At 37.1% G+C, this 7,837-nt stretch overlaps 1 pseudogene across 1 annotated transcript; it reads right to left on the reverse strand.

Annotated features, from left to right (window-relative positions):
• Positions 1-5,287: 5,287 nt before the first annotated feature.
• Positions 5,288-5,704, reverse strand: LOC308635202 (ubiquitin-conjugating enzyme E2 variant 2-like; annotated as a pseudogene). The gene has a single exon. The product of its transcript is annotated as a ubiquitin-conjugating enzyme E2 variant 2-like (transcript).
• Positions 5,705-7,837: the final 2,133 nt, after the last annotated feature.

The following is a 7,837-nucleotide window of genomic DNA, read 5'->3' on the forward strand; positions in this document are numbered from 1 at the left end:
ATCAATTCCTAATCATGTTTGGGCACAAGTTCATCATAGACAATATGTTCTTAATGTTGTTTATAAGAACATCTCAGAAAGATAACTTTGTTTTGGCAGATTAAACATTCTCCACTGAGCTTCCATAAACAAATAAGTAAAAAACAAAGAGATACTAGGAAGCTTTATCAAATAATGTTGTCACCCACACCCATTTTGGGGGGCTTTGTTTTTGTCTTTTATTATAAATTTCCTCAAGTTCTATTTCAAATTATTTACTTCTTAGAATGATGAAATAAATCAGACTTTCCTGTAATGAATGTAATTATACATCTTGTTCCTGGGATTAATTGTTGATTAAAAAGCTTGTTTTTATCTCTTGTTTCATTATTATAGATACTTGGGAAACACTTATCAAAGATTTTTGTGTTGTATGGATAATTCCATGTCAGGTAGTTTTCTTCAAATATGTCAATAATGTTTAATAATATGCATAGAGTCTTATAACTAGCAAATAACCACTGTTAGTAACAGTCTGTTTTCCTTTAATCAATTTCATAATCACTCATAGCTTCTACATAACTCAGATCCAAACTACAACCATCCGGATTCTTGAAAAAATAAATAATCTTGACCCAAACTTCTAATTTCACAGCCTCCCATTCCTAAAGCTTTGATCACAACTTATGAACTCTCAAGGGCTAGTAAACTAAGGCATTTTAATTAAAAAAATGCTGGATTTCTCCCTCAGAATTCTCCTATCATTTACTAAGAGTATATTTTGTGACCGAGATCTTTTGGATAACTCTATTAATCATAAGATTTGCCATCCAGTAAAGACTTAAAAAACTCTAGTGTAACCTTTTTTATAGATAGGAATCTGTCCTCTGGAATACTCCAAATTACAAAAGGATGAAGTAGTTTCATCTGCCCCACTTCTGAGTTTGTCCCTCTAGATTAGGATCAGGGTAGGTAAAAATCATTATTCTAGCACAGTCACGAACTTGCGCTGCTAAGGCTATAATACACCCCCCTGTATTTCAGAAGTAAGGTACAAACATGACGAAGTGCATACTTCTACTCTGTAGAAGAAAAGATTTGGAACGGACCCTGAGCCAGTCCCATTTCTAGCCATGACATAAAACCTGGACTTCATAACTCGACAGCTCAGAGAACATGCAGGCCCTGCAACACAAGGCAGCAGACAGCCTCACTGTTACTCCTTCTGCACTCCCAGCTCCCAAGAACAGCTTTTGCTTTCACTCTCCATTCTGAAAACACTCTTAGCCTGGATCTCTTTTACTTACATCCATCTTTACTTAAATCACACCTTCTATCAGAGGCCCATCTTCACAACATTGTGAAAATTTACCTTCTACTCTCCCCTTGCAGGTGCAATCTCCCTCCTACTAGCACATGAGCTGCACAAAAGCAGGAATCTGTTGGCTATGCAAACCATTCTTTCTAATTCCTCTCTTCACCCAAATGTTTCCCTCTCTCACTGTGACTTTCTGACCTAGCATTTCCCATCAGCTCACATTACTGATCTTGCTCTTCCTTTAGCATGATGGTCAATCCCTCAGATTAGTTAGTGCCTTTATGTCTTCATTGCCTAACTGTCCAGTCTGAGTCACATCATCAGGAACTTTAAACTTCCTTAATAAAAGTCCAGACTGCTTCTACTCATTTGCAGTTCTGTTGATTTCCAGTGCCTGGGAAACCTTTCCACGTTTCTACTCCTGTCTCCCACACATTAAAATTAAAGTCATAAGATTGTGCATATGGGGACCACTGAAACATCTTCTACCTAGCCTAACTGTCCTCCCCTCCCAGCAATTCACCATTTCTTTTACTACCTCTTTGTTAACTCACTCTCTAGCACTGGCTTGGACATTTTGCTTCTTCCTCAGTCACTCAGTGTAACTACCCAGTCTGGATCTTACCTACACAGTGACTCTAAAGGCAAATCTGTCACAAAACACTCATGTAAACTTTCCTCCAGTTCAGACCAAATCCATGTTTATAGACCTCTCAAGTTTCCTGTATTTTCAGGTGCTTACTTGCCATAGTTTGCATCTATACTTTTCCCAAAATGGCCTGGTCCCCAGCACATAACACTATTAGAAGGTAGGGCCTTGTGGAAGGGTAATTGGGGACATGTCTTTGAAGAGTATATTGGGACCCTATCCCCTTCTTGTCTCTCCATTTTTGACTCCCAGCTGCTATGAGGTAAATAAACCTTCTCCACCTTGTGCTCCCTCCATGATAGACTGTGCCACCATTGGCCCAAAATAATAGGACCAAGTAACCAAGGACTGAAACAAGCCAACATTAAGCTTTCCTCATTTTAAATTTAATATCTCAGGTATTTTGTCATAGTAACAGAAATTGACTAAACTAGTCAGTTTTTGTTTGTTTGTTTGTTTGTTTGTTTTGTCATTGTGACCAAAAGACCTGACAAAACATCAGAGAAGAGGAAAAATTTACTTGGGGCTCATGGTTTCAGAAGTCTCAGTCCATAGATGGATTACTCCATTCCTCTCTACCCCAGATTAGCCAGAACATCATAGTGGAAGGGTGTAGTGGAGAAAAGCAGATAAGGTCAGGGAAATATGGAAGCAGAGAGAGCTCCATTCACCAAGGATAAAATATATACTCCAAAGGCACACTCCCAGTGACCTCCCTCCTCCAGTCATACCCTATCTGCCTACAGTCACCACCCAGTTAATCCCTATCAGTAGATTAATACATTGATTAGGCAAAGGTTCTCACAACCCAATCAATCATTTTACCTCTGAACTTTCTTGCACTGTCTCACACATGAGCTTTTGGGGAACACCTCATATCTAAACCATAACACTAACATACCTCTCTTCCTTTATTCCTTTATAGAAGAAGAGGTATCCTCTTTGCCAAAGTCAGCCTCTCTGTATTTCACCTTTTCTGTCTGTTCTGAAATTTCATTCTATCATATAAATTCTGTCTCCCAAATCTTCTTTTCCTCTAATGACAACTATGCTTATACTTCCCCAATCCTGTGCATCTTTTTACTTATTTTAATATATCTTTAAACTATCTACATTCAATATTTTCTTTTTGTATCCATCTTCTCATACACATTTGACTCCTCAAACTTTTGACCATAGTATTTTGTTTAAATCTTTGATATATAAAGTTCTTATCAAATCTCATTATAAGTCTCATGGCTTTTTCTCAGTCCCCATCTACCTTAATGTTTGTGGCATCTACCATATTTAATCAGTTCTTCTTCAGCCCCTCCTCTTGTTTCAGTACCAAGGACTTTCCTATTCTCTTATTTTCCCTCCTACTTCTCTGTGGTTATCCCTGTGGTTTCTCTTCTTTCTTTGACACTTTATATCCATATATATAACAGATCTTAATCATTACCCTCCTAGTTTCTACCATTTTTTCCCCTTAGTGGTTTTGAATATTCTCAATGTTTACAAAACTATTCATTTATCCACATTGCTCTCCTGAGCTCACCAAAGGAAAGTAGATTCTCAGAGCTAGGAGATATTGGGGGATACCTTGTCCATCATCCCCATTTTAGAGATGAACTGATTAAACACACTGACCAAAAAATTAAGAATGAGAATTCAGGATTTCTGGTGTCTTCCATATGGTTAGTAGCCTGGAAGGTAAGAATTTACCTTCTAGTCTCATTTCTATGAATAACTTGTTTTGTAACATTTGCAAAATCATTTAACATTTCTGCATCTGAATTTCCACTATGTCTAAAATAATAAATTTTAAAACAGCTGCCTCTAAAGTCCTTTAAACATTGATTTATGATTCTTTGATACTTGCTATAGAATATCACTTCAGAATCACAGCCAATTATCTACAGCCAAATCATTTCTTTTTCTTCCCAGGGCAATGAAAGTTTCTCCTTAGGATTTTACTGTCCTGTCAGTGGTACCATCATTCTCTTAGTAATTGACTATACCAGACTCACTGAGCACTGTTACCTCTTCCTGGTAAAGGCTGAGTCCTCGAAGCCCCATCTGGTTTCCAAATTTCTCTCAGTTCCAAAGTCTTTTAAGAGGTGCTCTTGAAATGTCTAACACCTGTCTGTACACTTCTAAACTCCCACTTAGGGCTTTCCTGTTGCTTCTCAAGCATGAGTAGATGCAAACTGTGTGAGATCTAAATACTTATAATGGCTCCCCATCTAGACCCTCAGGCCGGTGGGCAGGCAAAGAGATAGCTTGGTAACAGCATCTGGCTGGCTCACCCTGAACCCTAGAGAGCATCCCAGCCCTCCTGGGATTGGTTCCCTTACAGACTTCCCAGAGAAATGAGTACCAAAATCCAATAGTGTTGAGAGATTAATGTCCTGTGGGATCAACTTGAACCAATAAAAGACAGGAGAGAACCAGTGGCTGTAAGATGAAATCTACTTCATTCTCCCTTCTATCAAATAGTTCCAAGCCAAGGTGATTCCATATAGTCTTTCCAGAAGAGTCCCAGGTAACTTAGTAACTATCTGTGTTTCGTGTAAATTTGTGGCCACATGGTATTTGATTTCACTCTTTCTTTTCTTTTTTTTTTTTTTTGAGGACACATTCCACATTTTATTTACATTTTAAGACTGACTTTAATCTCAAAATCACATATTCATACACCTATTTCCTTTTTGTTGACTTCACTTCTTCACTTAAACTTAAATGCATGGTTTATTAAACAAAGACTGTAAACAAATATTTACCATGTTACATGTAACACACAGGAACAGCTTTTAATAGAAATCCATTGACCCCCCCCCCAACATTTTTTATTATAAATACAGGTATCAAAACAATCCTGAACATATTTTTGATACTACTAGTAGTCAGCACCCACACCGCTTCAAAAATTACCACAATTTGTGACAATATTCATTGTACTTGCTATTTAAACAATTTCAACTGCAGCTCTTTCACTAAGCAAGATAGACAAAGCATGCCATTTCTGTTTGTCTTTCTTGAGATTTTAGTTTTCAGAAACACGCAAGCTTCCAATGCATCTGACACTTCTTGTAAACCTGAATTTTTTTCGAGTACTCAGGTTCATGTTTAAATGACCGTGCCTTAACAAAAGAAAGAAAAATTGTGCTGCATTTTTCCTCCTGTTACCTGAAACCATAATGGGTGTACATATATTAAATATATCCTTACAAATGTCCGGTCATGTTTACCAGCTGGAATTCTTTTACTTAATGTGGGTAATTTTGCATTGTGATATTTAATCAACACATTAATATGAGTAGAAGGTTGTTGATTTAAGACAAGTTTGAGAATCACTAAAATTAATTGTTGTACATTTGTCCTTCTGGTGCCTGTGGAAGCTTCATATTTCTTTGGACATCATTAGACGTCTTAGCTCTTGAAGTACAACTTTAATGCTATATGAATTTTGCCATTTTGCTAACACGGGTATGCTTCGTGCATCCACCATTCCACTGGAATTATTTATTCCATTCATATTAATTTTTGTTACAAATCTAACTGATGGAGGAGCTTCTGGGTATTTAGGTCCACATTCTACTTTCAGGCTATATATTCTGTTTTCATAATTTGTCCTTGGTGGCCCAATAATCATGCCTGTCCACCTTGTAAGTGTCATATCTTCATCATCTTCAAGTCCCCAGCTAACTGTGCCATCACCTACTCCTTTTTGTCCTTCTTCAAGTTCTTCCAACAAGCGAAAATTACGAGGAACTTTAACTCCTTTTTGAACTACAGATTTGTAATGCCTCAGTAACCAAGGAATTCATGGATCTTGTTGAATGGAAATTTCAGTACCTGTAGCTGAGCATGTTGATAAAAATCAGTGGTAGAGGACTTGTCTAGCACGTGAGGCCCTGGGTCTGATTTCCAGCTCCCAGCTTCCATATTGTTTTTTTTTTCCTTTGGTGGGGGTGTTATGCTCCAATTCGGGACCCCCAAAAGACCACCAGAGACCAAGATCCATGTAAACAGCAAAGAGGTGTTACGCACACACACAGCAACTGGTGACGCTGAGAGGCCTGATTTCACTCTTTCCTTTGTGTCTTTCCATTTTCCTTCATTTGAGATTTTTATCTCTAAATAAAATGTTATCATGCATATTTTGCCTCAGGCTTCTGTATTCTAGGAAAACCAAGCCAAATCAGGTATCGAGTCATCCTCAGTCCCTCTCTCATCTTCTATGTAGTCAGAAGTTAATCTATCACTAAATTCTGTTTATCTTTTCCTTATAATGTCATTCTCATCTATTCCTTCCTGTGCCTCTTCAGAGTTGACATGTTAGTCCCTGATTTTACTACCCTAAACCTGGAATACTATACAAAAATCTCAGCTAGTATTTTGTCCTCAGGCCTGGATATCCCAAATCCACTGCACACTATGTTCAGTTTAACCCTCTTGAAAATGCCATCTCAATTTTTTCAACAAACTTTAACAATTTGCCATTATTTTAGTATGATGTCCTTGTATTTTTTCTCTGAGATAAAATAGTCATCATTTTATGACTTCTATTAATTGATAAACCTATTCCTCCATCAAACCTGTATGTTTATTCTCTACTCCAGATAATCATACATAATAAGTTATTGTGTCATGAGCAAGCCAACCTCTGAATTATTGAATATATCACCTTTCTCTTGAAGTCCCTTGTTTCTATATTATTTAACTTCTACAGGATGTAAGCTCCATAAAAACAGGGACTTTATTTGTTCTGTTTCCTCTTACACAGTGTTAAGCATCAGTAGTGACCTGGGAAGCTTCAAGCACTTACTTCTATCCTCGGTCTCCTGTCTAACACTTACCCTGCTTATTGCTGCTATAGTAGCATTTGAAGTAAAGTCAACCTAATCCAAGTCTAAGTAATCATTCTTACCAGTCTTCAAACTTGTACCAAACTATGAAGTCACCAATATCTCCAGTAAATAATCAATAAATATTAGTTAAATTAAAGATGAAAAATGAATGAACGTAACCCTCACCTTCTTTGATGCAGCAACTCACACCTTACATCATTCATGAAAAACTTTCCCACTTGCCTGTTCCCTGAGCTCACCTAAATACCTTTGGCAATTTGTGTGGAAACCTTACTAGAGCATCTTTAATGATTTATTAAATCAATGAATTAAGCTCTTCAAAGGCAAACTTATGTTTTAAAATTCTTGGTTTTCCCAGAGTAAATAAAATACTTGAACAAAATAAGTATTTATACTTTTCTTTATTTTTCAAAAACAATGCCATATAGTGGTCCTGGAAATTAGGAATTGTGGAAAGGTAATGCTTACATAAACTTTATTTCTAAATTTCTACAAGTTAGGCAAAATTTGTTGTTGATGATGTTTTTAAAGCTCTGTAGAACTATATAAAACATTATTAAGCAAGTTAATAAAATAAGTCTGGTTTAATAGTGAATGAAGAAAATTAACAGGATGCACCAGGTACAGTGGCCCATTCCTATGATAACAGTGGCTCAGGAGGCTGAGGCAGAGGATCAAGAATTCAAAGCCGGCAAAAGCAAGGCACTAAGCAATTCATTGAGACCCTGTCTCTAAATAAAATACAAAATAGGGCTGGGGATGTGGCTCAGAGGTTGAGTGCCTCTGAGTTCAATTCTTGGTACAAAAAAAAAAGGAAGAAAATTAACAGGATGCTAAGAATTATTGATTCCTGAGAAGGGAAAAGGGCAGAGGGCAGAAGTGAGCTAGGCATCAAGTTCTGATCTCCTCACAGTACAGAAAGGAAGTAGCAAAGGAACCACAAAATTGAGAGGTAGGTGACAAAATTAATTTTCTAAGACTCAAAATTACAAAGCCTGTGGCTTGGAAAAACTTGAAGATAGGTTACCATAGTAGAAA

Source organism: Spermophilus citellus (assembly GCF_964194105.1).
Source record: "Spermophilus citellus genome assembly, chromosome: 16".
NCBI lineage: Eukaryota > Metazoa > Chordata > Mammalia > Rodentia > Sciuridae > Spermophilus > Spermophilus citellus.